Source organism: Serinus canaria, chromosome 2 (genome assembly GCF_022539315.1).
Source record: "Serinus canaria isolate serCan28SL12 chromosome 2, serCan2020, whole genome shotgun sequence".
Classification (NCBI taxonomy): domain Eukaryota; kingdom Metazoa; phylum Chordata; class Aves; order Passeriformes; family Fringillidae; genus Serinus; species Serinus canaria.
In genome coordinates, this window is record NC_066315.1 from 58,224,031 (window position 1) to 58,244,508 (window position 20,478).

At 42.1% G+C, this 20,478-nt stretch overlaps 1 protein-coding gene across 1 annotated transcript in view; it reads right to left on the reverse strand.

Annotated features, from left to right (window-relative positions):
• The window catches only part of KCNG2 (potassium voltage-gated channel modifier subfamily G member 2), a 52,584-nt gene extending 36,362 nt beyond the window's left edge, over positions 1-16,222 (reverse strand). The window contains exon 1 of the mRNA XM_050971615.1: positions 16,125-16,222. The gene's annotated coding sequence lies outside the window, so the exon portion shown is untranslated. The remainder of the gene's footprint in view (positions 1-16,124) is intronic.
• Between the last annotated feature and the right edge of the window lie 4,256 nt (positions 16,223-20,478).

A 20,478-nucleotide genomic window follows, 5' to 3' on the forward strand; every position in this document is an offset into this window, starting at 1 on the left:
AAGAGAAGCCAGTGAAAGGGTTAATGTCAAGTGGTGCTACCTCTTCTGCTGCTGGATAAATGCTGTTTTCTAAAAATAGCAAATAGCCTTCCTGATCCTGGACTGGTAAAGTAGAAGGATTTTAAACTAAAATGCATTCTCTATGAACCACAGTAAAAAAGTCCCAGTCTCCTCCAAACCCTAGAAATTCTACTACTCACTGTATTTATACAAAACCAAAGCCCAGCTATGAAAAATAAATTAAACCTAACCACCTAAATATCCTTTTCATGTGTTAGAATCTCATGCTTTCTCCTGCCTCTGTTTTATGAACAGTCTGCCTTCCCACTGACTTGACAAAACTGGGAATTTGTCACAGTGACAGAAAAAGCAAGGCCACTTCATTCTCCAGTCTATGGGAGTAAAGCAAGCTACTTTTCATAATGTAGGTACAGGCATCATGGGAGCACTCACTGGTAGCTGTGTTGGAATGCCTGGATATTGTGTGTTTGTCAAAATGTCATAAAGATTTATAAATACACAGCTACAAACTGCAGATGAAGTCTTGCAGTACAGACAGGCTACATGCACCAAAATCCAGAAGGTGGTTTAATTCTCAATACAGAAAGATGCAGAATGTCTTTGTGCATGAAAACATGTTAAGGTTTTCAGACTGTGGTGATTTTGCACACAGGAAATCAATGCTTCCTCAGGTTCAGCAAGGCTTACTGGACTCTGTGTGGTTCCCCCAAATAAGAGGAAGAGCAGGAAGCAATATAGAAACCACTACAAAGGAGCCTTCTTGAGCACTGAGTCTCAGATTATAGGGACAAGATAGGGACAAGGTGAGAGAATAGACAACATGTTGCCTCATTTCCACCTCATTCCACACTCCTTAACATCTTTATTTCCAACCCAGTAAGCCAGGAGCAATGAAGATGGCAGAACCCCAGTCAAGCCACCCCAGACAGACAGTGGGGAGGATTTTGATGCAAGTTACAGACATATTCATTCCAAATTCTCCTGAAAGTGTCATAGCTGTTGATGAGCACCTCCTTTATGGACATCCATGCCACCTTTTTAATGAGTGATCCCCTCAATCAAATCTTGAGCTCAATTTTTTTTCCTAAAGCATGAATAAAACACCTTTATCCATTAGCCTAGTTTCTGCAGCTTTCCTAGTACTGAAAAGGCAAAGGAGTCACTTGCAGTATCTTTTCTTATTTCCTGGCAGATCTAATAATCTTTCTTACTAATCTGGCAGATCTCTTCTCCTTTTGAACAGTTTCTTTACTCTCTCTCCAAGCTATTCCTTGCTAGAGCAACATACTTTTCCTCTTATTAAGGACCTTTTCACCCCAAATAAATGTCTTGCAGAATCAACCCCCCATGCATCAGTTCCAGCTCCTCATTACCAGGTCCATTTTTCCTTCTGCAGACACCTGCATAATTACATTATGTGAAATAGGCTATATAAATCAGCAGTCATTGTCATATGTTCTAAAGAATTGACCTGCAATTGTAATCTACTGCAAAACTTCATCCCAATTTTAGCCATCAAATCTAAGCCATAAAGTCAAAAGTTAACTGAATATGGGTTGCTGAAGCTACATTTTGGAACCAATAACTTACAATTTATTTGTCTAGACCCTACTTTCAAAGCTATTGCGAACTCATCCCCACAGGCCTTGCAATTGATTTTTCAAAACACTTTAATTACCTTCCTACCTGGCAAACTTTCTTTGGTGCTTGGTTCAGAAGCTGTGATTGACCCCGACTTTTCATGTCTGGGTCTGTGCACTGGTGTTATCTGCTCTCCATCCTCGATCACTGCTGAGTGTGCCAGCCCAAACTACTAGAACACAGGGCAACATATGAAGCTTTCCTGATGCTCCCAATAAACAGTGACTAACAGCTCTTTAAATTATCAAAACTGTGGCCAAAGTAAATTATGTTTAAGGTTGCATTTTCACCACCTCCTTATTTGTAAGTTCAAAATACATCCACAGAACTGTATCAGCTAATTAGCTGTTCAGCTATTCAAATGCCTTTTCAAATGCATCTGTACATGGTCAAATGTAGATTTTTCATACCTGAATGACTGTAAACAAACAAACCATAAGCCAAATGGAGACTCGGCTATTTAATCTAGAGGATATTGCACATTAAGAAACACATTTTAAGTTGCAACAGTGTAAATTATTTCTATCCTTTTATACATTTTCAGTTCCTTCATGAAAAGAATCACATTTGATCCATTGAAAATAAATCTGGTCAGAGGCTATTATAAAATGCAGAATGTGCTTCCACAAACAGAACAAGTAAACTTGTGTAATTGGTACATTCATAATTTATTTCAGAGTCACTCTGTTTTGCTGACACATATCTATTCTTAAAACCTTTTCCAAGGAGTTAGGTTCCAGTAAAGGTTATCTTAAATCTCTCATTTCTTTCTGCTTAATTCTGATGATTTCACCACTTGAAACTTCCAACCACTACCTACAATAGTTACATTTAACCTTCCATATGCCCCTCTTTCTCATACAATTTTTTACCTTCTAGGACAAGGACTGGTATCAAACTTCTTTTCTTTTGATTAGGCTTCTTTCCTACTGCTAAGTAGCACATGTACCCCTTAGGCTTTCAGTTAACTAAATTAAGTGTCAGCACTTTTTATGAACCCTCAACTTCTTTTCCCTCCACAGACTAATCTCATTTCATTATCCTTGGCAGTTCTAAAACCTTTCAAAATTTGGTCTTCTGAAATTCACTACTGATGCAAGAGGACATAAGGCTCACCCTGACAAGATACAACTACAAATTTTGAGCACACCTCTCTAGTTAGCCTTGCCCAGTCTTACTTCATTTGTCATTCAATGCCTAGAAGTAGAACTTGGGCACACTATACAAACCCTAAAACCAGAAGTGCATGCTTTCCCTAGAAAAATAAATACTTCTTTCCACTTCCTGAACAGTTCTTCTCATCACTTTTTTCAACTACTCTTAGTGGAATTACATTACCTGACTGCTTTGCTTAAGACAAATGGATATATATTATTTCAGCTTCTCTTTGTTTTCTTTTTTCCTTCTGGAAGGTGAGCCAAGTAAATTTTATACTAGATTAGCAATATGCCACGAAGTCAAAATTCAAAGAAATATTCTGCATGCCTCCTGCTCTAATTCTTGCTTTGAAAATTGGTACTCATGTTGGCTTGAAACATGAAAAATAACTTTGTGTGGCCACAAAAGTACACAGGAAAACAACATCTGTCAATTACACTGAGGTATTTTTGTCATATCTTCCCTTCTGGCTCTATTCCAACTATATCACTCTTGTTAAGTCAGTGACTCACTATCATTTGCTTGCCAGCTCCTGGCACTGCTCCTTGACTTCTTCCAGGTGACTCAGAGAGCACAAGATTGACCTTAAGGTAGCTTCAAATGACAATAAAATGTGCAGCTTGCCAGAACAAACACAATTCCTCTTTTTCCTAAGCCCCAGTCTCATCCCACCTGTGCTTCCCATTCCAGAACATTCAGAGTAGGAGGAAGGAGATTATTTGAAGGATCAGCCTGTAGGTGTTTCCAAGACATGTCTGTGATTAAGCAAAGATTTTCCTTTGACTTTGTCCAGTGAAAGATCAGATGAAAGTAAATAGACTTTTTTTTCCCCCTACATGATTCTATCTTTTGCATTTACTTACTTCTGAAATGCTTTCCAAATGTTTTCTCAGGGTTTGGCCTAAAATCTTGATATGCTGCCTCCTAAAATTCTCCTCAAACATATGTTATTTGCCTTGAAATTGATAGTGTCTTTCCACTTCAGAAAAAATCTTCAGTTAGAGGCACCATGAGATTCTCTATTTCCAGACCAAATCCATTCAGTTATCAAGGAAAGAATTAGGTCTTCTACAAAATCCAGTCAGGGCATCCAGAGAGGAAGCTGATCTGCTAAATAAGGAGCTGCCATTTTCCACAGCTCCTTTTCAGAGCTGAACTGCCATATGCTGCTGCTGCCTATCCCTCCTTCACTCACATCCCCTCTGGAAGAAACCAGCTCTGCGTGCTTCCTCTGGCTCAGCCTTCCCCAAAACGGTGTGCACTTTCCTTAGTTGCAGGCTAATGTCTTCTCACCCCACCTCAAGTCACTGAAACAGGGTTTTGGTGCCTTAGGCACCCCTCAGAGGAGCAGGTGCCTCTTTTCCACACACACTGCACCAGGTGATGCAATGGGACACATGATCCTTTGGGCTCCATGGCAGGCTGAGTCACAGACACGAAGTGACATGCGACACACTCTTTGTTTCTGGTTTCTTGTGAGGAGCATGCAGGGCTGAGGAGGTGGAGAGAAGCCAGTGTAGTTCTGATTCCCTTGCACTGCATCAAGGGAGCAGGGGGACAGGCAATGGGAGAAGAGCTCTGCTAGGCCCAGCCTAAATCTATCCCTATAACATGCTAAAAAGAACAAAAGCTTCAGTATGTGTCATTGAGGCTGAGTGGTACCTTCTGAACAAAGAGAGACTCTTTGAAGAGTTCTGTGACACCAGTGCCCATCAGGAATCAGCACTGTCTAGTGCAATAATGGAGCTCTTACAGCCAAGCATGCACACAAGCCATTTCCAGCTTTTCCGGGGCTTAAAAAGCTTTGAAATGAAATTCCAGGCAAGACCTCCCTCTTGCAGTCTCCCTAAGCCTTCCCTCCAGCCACATCTTGCATGCCAGCTGGTAGCAGGCATTCCTAATCCCATTCCTGCCTGCCTTTTCCTCCTCTCCAAAGGGACTCTGGCATCACTTTCCACATGTTTTGCCCCTGCAAATCTACCAAGGCCTTGTCCCTCATATTCATGCCTGCCACTCCACGCAAATAAATAATAAAAACCATACAATGGAATGTGGGTGGGAAATCAAACTTGATAAATGAGACTGCCTTTACATAACTACAAAGTCCTAATCATAAATGTACTAATGTACTTATTCCTGTGCTGTTGAGAATCCACTGGTATAGCAAAAATGGCAAATAAGCAACACAAAAATGTGTTAAAATCCATCACTGGATCCCTGAAAACCCACATGTTGTTTCCTGGCACTCCAACATTTACCAGTTGGCTTGGATGAAATTATGGAAAAGGCAGAGGGACACACTTTCCCTTAACACACTCATTCATTATCTTCCATCCTCACTATCACTGTACAAGACACAAGCTCTGTGCCACCACCAATGTAGGGCACAATGTCATGTCCCCTCTTGCCTTTGCCTTTCATCCAGCCCCTACATGGGGCTGAGGAGTTACTTCAGAAACCTGAAGTCAGGTATTGTTGATCCCAGCTGGTAAGGACCCACACCTTCATTCAGAGACAGTCCCATGAATATACAGCTGGTGACTCTGAAACCCCTTCAGGTGACACCTGTTATCTCTGTGAACAGGCAGGTGAATGCACAAAATGAACAGAGAAAAACTCTTGCTTGTTACAACAGAGGACAGAAAAGAATGCAAAATGTACAGATAAACAGCCTGAACAACTGTTGTTCTGCTCTGACCTAGCAGTATTTTAAGTCAAAACACCAGCCCGTGGTAATTCTACTCTAACTTGTTTTAAGTGAAAGTGGATTATTATATTATGACTACTTGAATACATTTTATGGCCAGCTGAAATTCCAGCAATGGATGCCTCAAAGTTGGACCATGCCTACTAGCTTTCATGGGTGGCAACAGGATGACAAAATCAGTAGTTACAGAACACTTCATTGGAAGGTTCAAAGAACCTGCACATTCATGATGTATCCTGCTCTTGGGAGTGGTTTCCTCCTAAACCACAGTGCTGCAATTTCATTTACATTCTGAAAACAAAGGGTTTGATTTCCTTTATACCTTTCTTAGGCTATTGAATTTGACTTTAGCTCTGTCTCTTGCTTCAAGATTTTTCCCAGAAAATCTCCAGTGATGCACAGAATAACTTAAAAATTGTAGAGTAGGATCTTTTGGTGGTACAATTACTTTTTCTCTTTGATACTTTTTCTCTTTAATTCTCTTTTGAGAACGCCAAGAGTGGTATAAAGGATGCCAAGGAAGCAAAGAGACGAGGAAGGAATCATGTCACTAAACTTCAATACTCTGAATGCGCTTGAAAAATCATCTTGACCAGGAAGGAAGCAAGATGAGCCCAGAAAAATGCTGACTCAGGAGGCTTCAGAAAGGAATCAGGTAGCTGCCACTATAAATGACAAATCCTCATCTGACTTTCTGGTTCTTCATGCTGATGAGTGCATAGAGCAATGTGCCCCCCTTATAACATTTTTTTCTATAAGAAGTTCAATTAATCCAGTTTATTAAAAAGTATCAAAGTATGAGTTTTGGATGGTACACCAGTCTTTTCTCACTTAAGCTAAAGGTGAATCCCTTCATTTGAGGAATAAATAAATTCTAGATAATCATAAAAAAAAAAATCCAGTATTTAGAATTGTAGTAGGTTGTTGAACAAGGAGCCATGTTTGATATGCAACAAAAAAGCATGCATATCCACCTGTGCAGCATTTGAACAGGTATTATTTGCCACAGTCTCCCACAGATGCTATCAGAGCGTTTCTATCAGAGAAACGCAATGGTTATTAAAGATATTCATTGCACTTATTAACATGACAAAGCACAAGAACCCTGAGCTAGTCATTAGAATGAATGAGATTTGATAAATAAAAGAGTGTGTATGAGATTTGATAAATAAAAGGCTTTTCAATGTTCTATAAGGACCCACTCTTGAAAGCCCTTACTTTTTGTGAGCCCATCAGCTTCAGGACACCAACGTGCTCAGTAGTTTGTGAATTACTCACAAGGGTCCCTCCCAGCTCATACTATTCTATTATCCAATGCCACTGGGATAGTTCAGAGAAGAGGCCAATCTTTGATTGAAGTTGCTCAGTTAAAATTTTTGCCTACAGTAAACATAGTATTGTGGTGTCAGGTCTAAGCTAGTGCATGTTTTAAAGGTATTTATGCTGATTCCCTTCCTGCAGGAGAAGAGCAGACCTTGCCAAAGTGACTTCCAGATGGAAAGTGCATCCCTGATCATATGTGTCTACAAACAGACCAAGCTGGGCAGTCCTGAGGCTGCTCTCACTTGACCCAAGTGCAGAACCATCACATTGGAACTCAGAGTAGAGGAAGAAAGCCAAGTGAGAATCACCTATTTTAATTGAAAAGTAATTAGGCAAGAACACCAGCAGATTGCAGTGGAAATTGAGAAGCCATAGAATAAACTGCTTCCATGGACTCAAGGATCCTTGTGGATTCCTTCCAACTCAAGATATTCCATGATTCTATGATCTAAGGGTGAAGTCTTTCAGGATTAGACGTTGAATGTAAGCTCTTTTCACAACTTTTTATTTTAAAGCTAGGAAAGTAATAAAATCAGAAGTTTTACTCTTGCTTAGTCCAAGGGTGATATGTTATTCATCCATAACTCTGAGGGTTTTAACTCTGGACCACTGTACAAGTACCAACACCTAGGACTGAGACATGCTCTCATTTACACAAAGGTAGGTCTGGACAGGCTCCTTTGATTTAACTCAGCCAAGAAGAACATTTCCCTGCCATGCAGCCAGGAATTGTTCCCAATTAAGAGCCCTGAACAGCAGTCTGCAGAACAAATTCCAGTCCCTCTGATGCCAGAGGAAGCCTTCATGGCGTGAAGCCTCATACAACCACCAGGAGAGGCTGAGCTCAAAATCAGGCTTTTAGGGAAACACTAAATGCAATACTAAACTAAGAAATATTTTAGTAACATTTACATTGAAGAATATGCACGTGAAAGAGGATATTCACCACCTATAATCACAAAATGCTGGGACTCTCTATAGCCTGGACAGTGTGCTGCTTCTGGTGGATTAAGAAAAGGTTGTGTATGCTGTGCATTTCCCAGCCTTACAGGACTCAACGTTTTGCTTCTAAAGCAGTAGATATGAAATGAAGCCTTTTATGTCATTCTAGACAACTTAAACTTGTAATGAAAGGACTTTTCAAAATTTCCCTTTTCTTCTCTCTCTTTAATATGTAACCCTGATCATCTTCCTTAATCCAGGTATATTTGCAAAGTTTTTGCAGGCTTTAAAGTCATACTCAGAAACACCTTTGATGACTTCCTGAAACACCTTTGATGATTTTACAGTATATAATAACATTAAAAATTACTCCTCAAAATTTGAATAAATGACCTTGAAAAACAAAACAGACAAGAACACAGCAATAAAATTATTCTAGGTATAGAACTTAAAACAAATCAACTTTATCTGAACCAGAAGTGGTGTGACTAGAGTGGTTCCTGCCTTCTCGTAGGCTGAATAGAGGAGACTTTCTTAAGGAATTGGTATGACTTTCCCTTAAACAATGAACACAGGTTCAACTGAATGCAAGCCAGAAAAAACTCTAAAACTTAGAATGAATATATTATTGAGTACTGCCACAGAAGCTGTCTGATTAAAAGTAACAGGGTCACGATTTTACTGTGTGCTCCTCTACAGTGAAAGCCTTCATATGAAGGATACTATTCAAAGTTAGAATACTTATGCACATCAATAGAAACCACAGACAAGCCTCTTGTGGCTTCACTGATTGCTTAAGCCTGGCAGGTAAGGCTGGTCATTATTCTGAGCATGGAGGTAAGTTCAGAAATATGGCAATATGCATTATTGCAATCAACAGGCATTAGTGTACATCAGCGTGCATTACTGTAATCAAACTTAACAGCTCAACTGATCAACAAGGTCTGGCAGCCTGAAAAGATGGCAAAAGGTCCTCTAATGGTAACAAAGTGGTACCAGACTGTCCATGGAGGCACACAGCAGGTCTCTGCTATCAAAGTGTAACTGCAATTTCACTGCAAGAATCAGTCTCGATGGCCTACAACAATCTTCATTAACTAGGAGCACATTAGAGTGATCTCCAAAAGCAATAATTTCTGATGTCAGAATTAGAAACTAAAATTTATGAGGTGTGCTCCATGTCCTGGGAAATATCTGCTTTTTCAAGTAGCTCTTCCTTAACTTTGGAACATTATCAAAGGCAGTTTGTGAGGGAAGAGAATTAATTTGTAAGAACCAAAAATTTCATCCTGACAGGTCAGAATAAAGTAGAATTCTAACCCATACAGACTTTAGCCTTGGGATAATGTTTGAAAAGCTCTAAAGAGGCTTGAGTTTCACTCAGATTTTTGTTGAATTAATTCATATTGTGATTGCAGAGTCTCCATGGAGGCTCTGGCTTCCTGGCTTTACCAGCTGAAAAAAATTGCACTGATAATCTGAAGGAAAACAACTATTTTCCTCACGTCCCTTACAAGCTGTTCAGCATGGAGTATTCTCACCCTTCACTCTGAGAAGTTCAAAAACCCCTCAATCTTCCCTCAAGCTCAGTCTATCCTTCATCCTATTATTTAGAAGATTCAATGATTCACAGTGTTGACAGTGCACTTTCTCTAGCAATTGTTTCCACCTCATTTCCAAAGCAGGATGTTCTTATTCTTAGAAAAATATTAACCCCCCCTCCAAAAAAAACCCCAAAGTCCAAAACCAAAGAAAACCCTAGAGATTCTTTCTATGCACTGCAAAAATCTGTCCATCGTTATGATAACCACATTCAGACAGTGGGACAGGTTCCTGGCTGACACTGCCTTACACCACTCCGGCAAACAACACGACCTAGACCCATTAATGGGAATCACATACTGGTCCCTTCATTAATCTACATCACGTGTGTGCTTAAACCAGCACATTCCCATTCTTGTTGACTCTGAATGTGATGCTTTCATATTATTGCTCATGCAGTTCAGTGTTGCTTCAGCTGTAAACAAATACAGAGTTTAGCTGTGAATGAATTCCTTCTGGCTCAGGCCAGTAACAGCCCAGTAATGCCAAAGCCACCTGAACCAGGAATGGTACACAGCACAGAAACCAGGGCTAACAATCCATGCACTACCACAGCAAGGGAGGGACTAAGGGGGAAGAGAAGGCAAAAGGGAGAGACTCTGAAAGGATGCAAATATTTACACCCCCAAAGTCACCACAGTAAGCAGATCTGCACTAAGAGATACCTGTTTTCAGACAAATGGGCATCCAAGCAGTATTTTCCTTGACTCAAAGCTGGTTTAATGTGACAAACATTTAAAAGCAGTAGTGCAGGTCCAGTTCTAACTCAAGAAATTGAAAAGTAAGTGGAAATGAGCTTCTCTTTCAGGATTCAGTTCTGTTCAACATCCTGGACAGATAAAATCCCAAAGTCTCAGAAATGTGCTAGACTTGAAGTAGTTAGGTTTAGTTTTCAGGGGTACAGGGCTAGGTACAAAAAAATAATTCTCACAGCTGTGCCAAATCCCCGGAGGATGGTTTATCCTAAATCTGGTTTACTTCTCCTCCTTTTCCCTTAATCTGTCCAGCTTCTCCTTAAACATTTTAAAGTCGCAGATATCCTGTGTAAGAGCTGAAATGAGGGATGTGGGACTCCAGGCACCTCTCCAAAATGCAGTCTATTGTATCCAAGGTGTTACAGCAGTCCAGGGTCATGGGTGACAGAGCCTGTGCCTGTTAGCTCCAGCTGCAGGCAGGCCTGGACCCCTTGGTTTTGGTTACAATGCATTCTATACTTTTCTTTGCTGAGCATCTTAATACAGTAGAATTAATCTATACCTTAACTTTTACCTATAGCCTATCATAACTACTATAATTGCCATATTCATGTTACTATTCTCCACTCACTAAAAGTTAGTACAATACAGTTTAAGCTAGAAGTTGTTTTTCAGTTTTCTTGCAGTGGAAAATTCTGAGACCTTTTTTTTACTTGCAACTTTGCTGACTTGTTTGCCTGTGCTATCTTTCTACTTGGTAAAAAACTCTTCTTGTTTGGGGTGGGTTTATCTTTTGCTCTAAGTCATAAAACCCCTTCTAACTAACACACCCTTTGCCTCCTTGGTTATCCAGTAAGACTGGCTCAGCAATTCTTTTCTTCAATATCAAAATTTGCTTCCAACTCTATTCTATTCCTTCATTGGACTCCACATTCAAAAATCTTTCTGCCAAGCACACATATCTGTGAGACTTTCTTGTCAAACTTTCATCCTTCCCATCAATCCTGTAACTCAGTGGGGCAAATGTGCACAAAATGATGGTGTGTGGAATCCAGTTCACAGCCAACACACAACTGCTACACAGTGCATCTAGGAAACCTGTCACATAGTCAGTGCATCCCAAGAATGTGTCTGACTAGAAACATTAACAGAAACCCCAACAAACATTGCAAGATGGCAAGAGATACATAATAAACAAATAAACATGTTATATATAATCTCCAAAGTTCCCAGAGGACCATGCTCAAATCCCAGGTGTACTAAACAAAGCCAGTGTAGTAGTGGGCTTGGTAGTGTTAGCAGTCAGACTTCATGATCTTAAAGGCCTTTAGCAACCTAAGTGATTCTGTCATCCTGCTGTGTCTCAGCACCCTTTTCCCCCTAAGGAAAGATGGAATTCAGGCAGAGAAGGGTATCACCAGCATGGCCCCAACTGCTCCCATTCCCCAGTGGGCATCCTGGCACTACTCTGTACACAAACAAAGATGGATCTCACCCATTACTCCCTGCCCAGTTGGTATCAGTCTATTTATTTTGTTCACAGAACCATTTATAAGTGGCTGAGACAAACAGCTCTAACTCAATTGCCAAAAATCCCCCACAACATTAAAATTTACAAAGTGCTTCTTGTGGGTACCATCTCAGTCTAAATATTATTTGTATCTTCAAGAAACACAAAGCTCTGAATCAGAATATGACAATAATCTCCATAAACACCAACATGTGTAATTCTTCTTATTGAAACAACACTGCAAGGATACATTTTTAATGCTTTATTTTTGTTTCATCTTGGTGGCTTTAATATTCCTAGAATCATGAGTACATTTTTTCTTTTAAATGCTCACATCCTTTCCCATTTGTCAAACATTGATTTATCTCCTGCAACTTGTGCAGAACTCTAATTTAACACACTTTAGTTGGATCTCTTGTTTTCAACAAGCATCACAGATTCTACTGAGAGCTCAGAAAGACTGGCTGACCAAACACACAGCATGGAGAACCATTGTTTGTGCAGATACCCTGCAAACATAGTGGTTTTACATTTATTTTCACCAATAGTTGGTATCACAGTTTACAGTCTTAATCATCCTTATTTTTAAAGTAGTTATTTAGAACCCTAAAAGAGAAGAAGAAAGAAATCATTTGGGACCTTTTCTACTCAGGAATAGGAATAGACTATAGTGGCTTAATTCAATTACAGTAATTTAAATTCCTCCTTTAGCTTTTTGTCACTTGGAAAAAATACCACTAACCTCTGACTTGCTTTAAAGATTTCGATTTTATCACCAAATAGTGTTGAAATGGCAGATTTGTTGGTAGAACCTGAACAATTACCAGAGATGCCAGTTCATGTTAAGAAGCTGGGAGACTGCATACTTCTTATCTAAATTCCAGGGTGAAAAAACCAAAGATTTAAATATTTAATAAGAAGAAAAATGCTCTAGAAATTGCTGTTCATGCACCTAAGATTAGTGAAAGCACTGGAAGTTTGAAGAGGTAAAGCACTCATCCTAAAGCACATCAGCCTTCAGTAAACCATCACAGATGATTTTTGATTTGGCAAGGGCAGAAGGACATCTTATTATTATTAATCTTATTATTATTAAGAGAGCAGAGTGACTCTAGCCCCTCTCTCATCTTAAATAACATAGGGAGTGTTCATGCTCTCTGCTGGGAAGTCAGGGAAAGGCCACTGGTCTTTCATCAGGCACTATGACCAGCACTAGAGCCTTCACAAACATTGCTTTTTTTCTGTGCATTTAACCACAATGCACAGAATCTGAATTTGCATTTGTATCTTAGTCCAGCGAAGAACAAAACTAAGTGAGGAGCAAGGAAAAAGTCTCTCACAGGTAAAACACTACACAAGAGGAACAGAAGCAACAGACCCTGACTTTCCATGGCACTAAACTGCCTTAAAATGGAAGGTGTGTGTGGTGCAAAGGCAGCATACACCAGGGAAGCAGCACCAAGTAACTTAAAGTTGTCAGGTTTAATTAATTGGTTCTTAAAAACATCTGATGCAAACAAAACATTGAAGTCCCTTGGCTGCTTATGGCATCTCTTAGAATCTGATGAAGATGTTCATCTGAGTAGGGAAACACACTAGTCAGGTAGCTCAAAACTAATGTCTTCACTGAGCAAATAAGTTATTCCATGCAATTCAAGGCACACAGAGTATTTAAAGAGGTACTGCACCAGGGCTAATAGGTTTCTTCATATTTTTAGTAGAGCTGAAAAACGTTTGAAAAGAAATAATCTCAGTCCTTATCACCTACATGCATCTGAAAGTTTCTGAACCCTCTACTGAAAGCCATCTAAACTTGTGATAACAAGTTTAACACTCTGGTCCTTGATTGCCCATTAATTTTTAAAATAAGAGAAAGGCTCCTCAATCACTCAGAGATTTAAAAGATTTCGAGTTTCCACTATCTCCAGTTTCCTGTTTCTTCTCTTAATACTATCTACATTGAACATTTATTTATATCATTCATTCAGTCTTAAAATGTTGCCTCTTTTTCTTTCTTGCAAACAATCTGAGGACACAGGGATCAAATCCATCTCAGTCTTTCCCCTAATTGCTCAAAACGAGCAATCAAATAGCTGTGTGCATGCAAGTTCACAAGCTAAAAGCTATGCCAAGCTTTCAGAAGACAATACTGTGGAATAATTCCCCACCTGGGTACTCACCCTGTACCAAGAGTACCAGGGCACAATGTTAGCATAGCTACAGCTACAGCATCATCAGCTCCCAACAGCTTTTCTGGCTTTAGCTTCTCCAATTAGTCTGGTCTCAGGCTGGAGAAGTCCAAGGGTTTCCACAGTGTCTAAATATCCATCCAACACTGGCTTGATTAGTGATCCTGTCTGACTGCAAACAGTGCTGGGTTCAGTGCAAGGCACAATCTGATTACCTGGGGATAACTTCTTACACTGTCCTGAAATCAAAGTCAGGCATTTAAAAGGATTTCTCCCAGAATCAAACACAATGACAAAGGAAAGGGAAATACAAATATGACCATCACAGTCCTGCCCAAGTTCAGCAAAGAAATGCAATTCTAATGAAACTCTTCTCTCATCTGTTTTATCAACATAGAGCTACTAGGGGGAAATTAAAGAAATAAACTCACGTGGTTTAGGTCTTCAAAACCAAAGCCACATAAACAAAGCTGGGCTGTATTAATGGGGACCCTAACAATAGATCCAGGAACCAAGAGTTAGTCATACAAAGGGCTGTGTCACATTTAAAAACTGAGCTGAAACTTTTCTCTCTGTGCTGCTTTAAAGGTCTCCGTACTTCAGCCCAAAGTGATGGCAAACATTTATTGACAGCTAATGCAGTGCTCCTGCGATGTATTATTAGGCACAAGCCCAGAGGCACAAGGCCAAGTGCTGTTCACCTCTTGGCGAGTGCCACAGTGTCTCAGATATGCACTGCCTGAAAATACCCGGTGATACTGCTAATGTTTTTTGAAAGGCAGGAGTCTTGAGTTTTCACAGAAACTGATACACTGATTAACCCACCAAAATGAAAGTATAATTGAAAAAGCCCTGCAACAGTTCACCCATTTTCTAACCCCTGTTTCCACACATCAGGAGTGATGTATGAAAAAAATACTACCTTCCTTTGCCTTACCTCATGATTTACTTCAGCAGTGTCAAATCAGATCTTTCTTGCTTGGCTAAAAACCTTTCCAAAACAAGTGAAAACATCTATCAGCTTTTACCCAAGGGAAATGAACTGCTGAATATTCAATTATAGGTTTCCTTCCAAATGCTCTGCTTGTTTGTTTTAGAGAAGCCTTAAGAAGGGCAAATAAAAGGTTTGAAATCCTCTGAGCAAAGCTGACTTCTTTCTCTGAAGGTCACCCTCAAGTCATTTCAGAACCGTGGAAATAGCCAGGGGAGGGATAAGCAGAGTCAAAAGACAGCTTTTCTTCTCAAGTAACTTTGGTGCTTCAGGCTGAACTAAAAAAATGCCCTCAGGTGGAGGTTTGCCACTTTATGGACCTATCCAGTTTTACCCTGGGGAGAAAGATGCAGTAAGAAGTTCTTGCAAAAGTATCTGCTGCACAGGTGCTTCAAAGAAAGGAGAGACTGCTTTTTCAGAACGACTCCACTAGAAGTGATCAGGCTCGTCAAGGGTCTTATGGTCAGGTACTTTCTTCTTTCTTTAAGGGACAAACCTTAACCGCTGTTTTCAGGCTCAGTGCCAAAGCTGGAATATTCAAACCATGCAGTATAGACCTGAATCAAGACAGCCCCTTCATATTCCTTCAGAATTTACGGTATGATCATACTAATAATATGCACTCAAATTGATACTAATGCAAACATTAACTATCACTGCCTTGCCTATTCAGAGCAAATTCTGCCTAGGATCCAAACTGAAACGCATAATCACGTTAGCTATACATATTATTTAGGAGATGTTGCAGCCTGCCTAAAGACTCAATTTTGCGTAAACCTTGAGAAAGACCCGGGAAACCAGCGGGAGCTCTGCCTAAGCAAAAACTACAGGATCTGGGGCCCCTGTGCAGGTCCATGCACGGGCACACCACCGTCACTCCAGTGACAGCTCCGCACACCCCACATGTACATTTCTGTAAGAAAAGCGAATCGCCACCCGAAATCCCCAAGCAGGCAAGCGAACAAAGCCGCGCTCCGGGGCACTCCGGGCAGGGCAGCGGCTGCGCCCCGGCACAGCTCCCGGCGCCGCCGCCCCTGCCCAGCCCCGTTACCTTCTGCCGCGGCCGCGGTCCGGGCAGGGCCGGCCGTGCTCGCTCCGCTCCGCAGGGCAGAGCAGGGCAGGGCCGAGCCTGCCGCGGGCAGCGCCCCAGCCCGGGGCAGGGGGCAGGGACGGGGCGGGCCGGCCGCGCTTCGCCCGGCTCTGGCAGCGCCCCACGCTCAGCGCACGGCCCGGGCAGGGACGGGACCCGGCAACTTCGCGCACGGTGCCGCCGGCAGAGTTGCCGCTATCCAGCGCCATTCCCTCGTCCAGCGGGTGCCCCCGGCCCGCCCGCAGCCCCTCTCACCTCAGGCCCTGCCTCCTCCCCGCCGGGACCGGGGACGGCTCCGGCTGCTCCCCGCTCCATCGCCTCGCCCAGCTCCCGGCTCCCTGCCCGCTCCGGCTGGTGCGGCCCCGCTCGCCGCCGCCGCAGCCCCAGCGCCAGCCCCGGAGCGCCGCCTGCCGCCGGGGCACGGCCCCCCCGCCCCCGGAGCGCCGCTGCCCCAGCCGCCCTGCGAGCCTCAGGGGGCACCGTCCTGGCCGGGCAGCGGCGCTCATCTTTCATCCATGTCTTTAACCAGCAGCCCCCTCCCCTCATCGGGGCAGCGCGGGCCCCGCTGTTGCCCAAGCACTCAACCCTAGCCCGACCGTGACGCGCTTTGAGGCGGCGATCGCTCTCTCCCGGGCGCCGGACCTGTGCTGGCTGCGCTGCGCTCCCGGCTGAGTTTCCCGCTCCGCTCCGAGCCCGCGGGCGGCTCCGCGCAGCCGGCAGGTGAGCGCTGTCAGCGAGCCCGCGGGGCGTGACAGTCGCTTCACAAGGTGGGGAGAGCCCTTTCACCGAGTTTCTGGCCCTGCCCGGAGCGGCCGGAGCCCGTCGGGCATGCGAGAGCGGTGCCGGCGGCCCGCGGAGATGGTGCCCCGGCAAGAGCGCGGCTTGACTCGGACCGTGTCCCGAGCGCTGGCGGATTTCGTGTGTCCCGGGGCTGCCAGGACCCCTCGGGGGGAAAGGTGGGGAGCGGCGTTCACAGACGGTCGGGCGGAGACACCATTGCCCTGTTTGATGTCTCCGATCTGCGAGCGGGCGCTTGGGGGAAGGTTAAGCCTTTGGATGCCGGTGTGAGTGTTCAGGCTCTGCCCGCGCGTACACCGCATGTACACCGCCGCAGGATGCCCTTCCACCGGGCAAACCAAAAGCACTCCACACTCGTAACTTTTAGGGTTTTAGTAACGAGGATGCTCTACCTCGACTCCTCCCTCTCTTCCCCTCAACCCCGAACCGTACCAAGCTACAACCTATTCGTAAGGATCGAAATGTATTTTCTGAGGTGTCTCTTATCTCCTGCCAGATTTTTTCAAAATGCCTCTGTAGCTAGTACCTGAATCCAGATTTTGTCAGTCTTAACACATTTTATTTTATTTATTTTATTTTTTTTTAATTTTAATCCTGGCATTCATTAATTTTAATTTTTTGTATATTTAAAAAAAATGTTTTATTCCCTTCCTCTTGGGGAAAATTCTGGCTAGTTCTGGCATCTATCATGATTTTTGCCTCTTAATACTGAAGCAAAGATTATGTGTGTAATAATTAGTTTCTTTTCTCAGTTAGTGGATCAAGTGAAATAATTTGTTAGGTCAAACTTGATAAAAACTGTCAGTCCCAGGCAGCCCCTTGTGTCTGCAGGGAGTCACCTCTGTCTCAGAGAGAGCAGGACATAGTTCTGCATATAGTATCTGTAGCTATTAGGGAGATTCTCTTTGTACATGGATGTGCATTTCATGGTTTTTAGTAATTGTTGCTTACAACCACTACAAAATCGATTGAGTTTCATGGGAATAATTCATTGCTCTTGAAGTATTTGGTTTTCAAGATAGCAGTGAAGAAGTAATTGGCAATTAAGTACATTGCCTTCTAATTTAATTTCATATTCACGTTTGTCTTGCATTATGTAAAGACAAACAAACAGGACCTTGCTTATGGCCTTCTCAGCTCAATTTCAGCACTGCTTCTTGCATGATCTCCATGAATTACTCCTCTTTGCTCTCCCACTGAAGTCTGGAAGCGAGACAGGCATCACAAAATCCGACCTTGTTTGTATCACTGTTAAAGAATTATTGGAAATCACTCATCTTTCTCATACAGCAAGACCTTTTTATTTTCATATTTTTGCTGCTTGACAGCACAGATAGCCTGGAACATATTTCCCCTGGCATGAGATTTTTGTGCAGTTACTTTTCTGTGCCAGTTCTATTCATTTATTTAGCATGGATTTATCCCACCTGTGTATGGCTTGTATTTCTTCAAAATAATCTGTGTTAAAATACACAGAGGTATGTATTTCTTTCTTTCTACCCCCGCGCCCCCCCCCTCCCCAATTCCCAAAAAGTAATTTGACAAGGCTGTGGAGATTAGGATCTCACTTCTATTCACAAACTGATGTGGCACTATTATCTTCAGAGGTTATCTTTCAGCTTGCAGTGGAGATTAGTTGTGCGTCCCCAGAAGTGAAGAGTGAGCATGACTGGACAGGCGTAATTCCACTTTTAATAATTCCAAAGTATTAAACAGTATTCCATCTCCTCCACCCCCCCAATTCCACTAATTTGCAGTTTCTTTACTTCACTGATGATAGTGAAGAGTAAAATTGAAAATCAGTAGCAGAATGTTATTTATGGGGTTCATGCCACTTACCATGAAAAAATAATACAATTTCAGTTTTCTAAACAGATAGGGAAAAGGTTGCATGGAACAGTTAACTGGTTTGGACAGGATCAAAATTGTGCAGTCTTGGCATTACTTTTGTTGAAAACTCAGGCCCCAGCCTTTTTTTCTCAGTGCTGTTGCTTTGGGGCTGCTTTGTGCTCCTGTTCCTTGAAGGCCATGTCATGTGTGCTATTCCCGACTCACGCAGCACCCAGAGCTGCAGAAGGGAGGCTACAGGCACCATTCCAATCCTCCTGAAGACCCTCATCTCTAGAAGGGGCCCACAAAAGGTAAATTGGCAGCTTTGTTTAATGTCCATGCCTATAGAAGATTGGGACAGCAGCCATTCCTTCTCACTCTTCCTCCTGGACTTGCTTGGAGTAAATACAATTGAGTTTGGTTTACAATCATGCCTTTCTACTGCAATTGAAAACACATTTATATGGCTTTCTGTGAGGAGCTCTCTTTATACAGGTGTGTGGGTGCAGCCTCATCAGTCTTCCAGTTAAAAAATTTAATTTTCTACTTGGACCTGGTCCTGCTTCAAATGAAATTACCATCTGAAGTCCCAAAAATTTCAGAGAAGTATGATTAAATGCTTTGCAGGTGTGTTTACCCATTTCTTTCCAATCCATCCCACTAGTGTTGCTATAGATTCTGTTCCACAGATGGCAGCTTCAGTGGCAGTGACATGGCCAATGCAGAAGACAAAGCATACCTCTGTTTCACTTCTTCAATTAGTTTAAAATTTCTTAAATATGGTTAAATGTTTTTAGAATGTAATAAGCATTAAGCCACTTGCTTACACTACTCACCAAGACCTACTTTCATAAAGTAACAAAAGCAGATTTAAGTGCAATAAATAAAGTGTTTTTTAAAAATCTGAAGTCTGAGAAAAGGTGGAATATTATCCCAGAGCTGTGAAAGGGGAAAGGATATACCTTTTCCTTTTGATTCACAACAAAATAACTCCTAGAATAGTGTTGTTGTTGTTGATTTGTTTTGATTATTTTAACATCTCAGTTGTTGTACTGCCATGATGAATTTGGTCTAGGATTTGTGTCATCTAATCTAGAAGCTATTTTACAGGTCAATAAGATGCTTCATCTGAGTGTCAATAAGCCCTCTTCAAATACATTCAGCTTCTCAGAACTCATTTGGGATCAGCAGTCTTAGGGATAAGAGTTTATGCATGTATTAGTACATGTGTTTTACAGATGGAGAACCTGTTAAATTAGTTCACCATGGTTAATTTAGTTCACTAATAACAAAGAAACAGTATATGGGCAGAGGCAGAAAGAACCTGCACTAAAGCTGTAATTTTATAGTTTCATCCTGGTGTCCCAGTCAGGCAAGTTGTTTTAGCTGCAAACTGGTACAACCCCACCTGTCTGGAAGGGACGAAGTGGAAAACTGGAAGCTTTTGCAGAGGATGTGCCTAAAAACGTAGCATCAGGCAGGAGGTGAATTCTATATGCTAAAAAGAGGAGTCTACCTAAAAGAAGGTGTCCCAAAAAGGGAAAGAAAGGTGATGGTGACCATGACACCTGGGGTGTGTGTAGACTGTGGAGATGGTTATAGAAGCTTGCTCCCTGGAGATGGTGGCAGGAACAAAAGGAAGCCCCTGGAAGCCTGACTCCCACTCTTCAGCTCTCATAGACAGAAATCCCAGAGATGGATAAGTGAATATGACTGTGAAGACTGTGTTGAACACTATTATTGTAATGCTTTTGATCGATTGTCACAAAGTGCTGCTGAGTGTGTTTTTGAAGGGAGAGAGAGGGAGATAGCAAAATTTTGGTACCTGTCATGGAGATAATTATTTTTGTAGCTGAAGGGAGGGAAAACAGGAAAGGGAAATGGAGCATCTCTTGCTTCAGGTAAAAGTGATTTTTCAAACAGGAAAATAATTAAGCTGAACTTCTATTTACATGACTGCAACCGATTCTGTTCGGGGCAG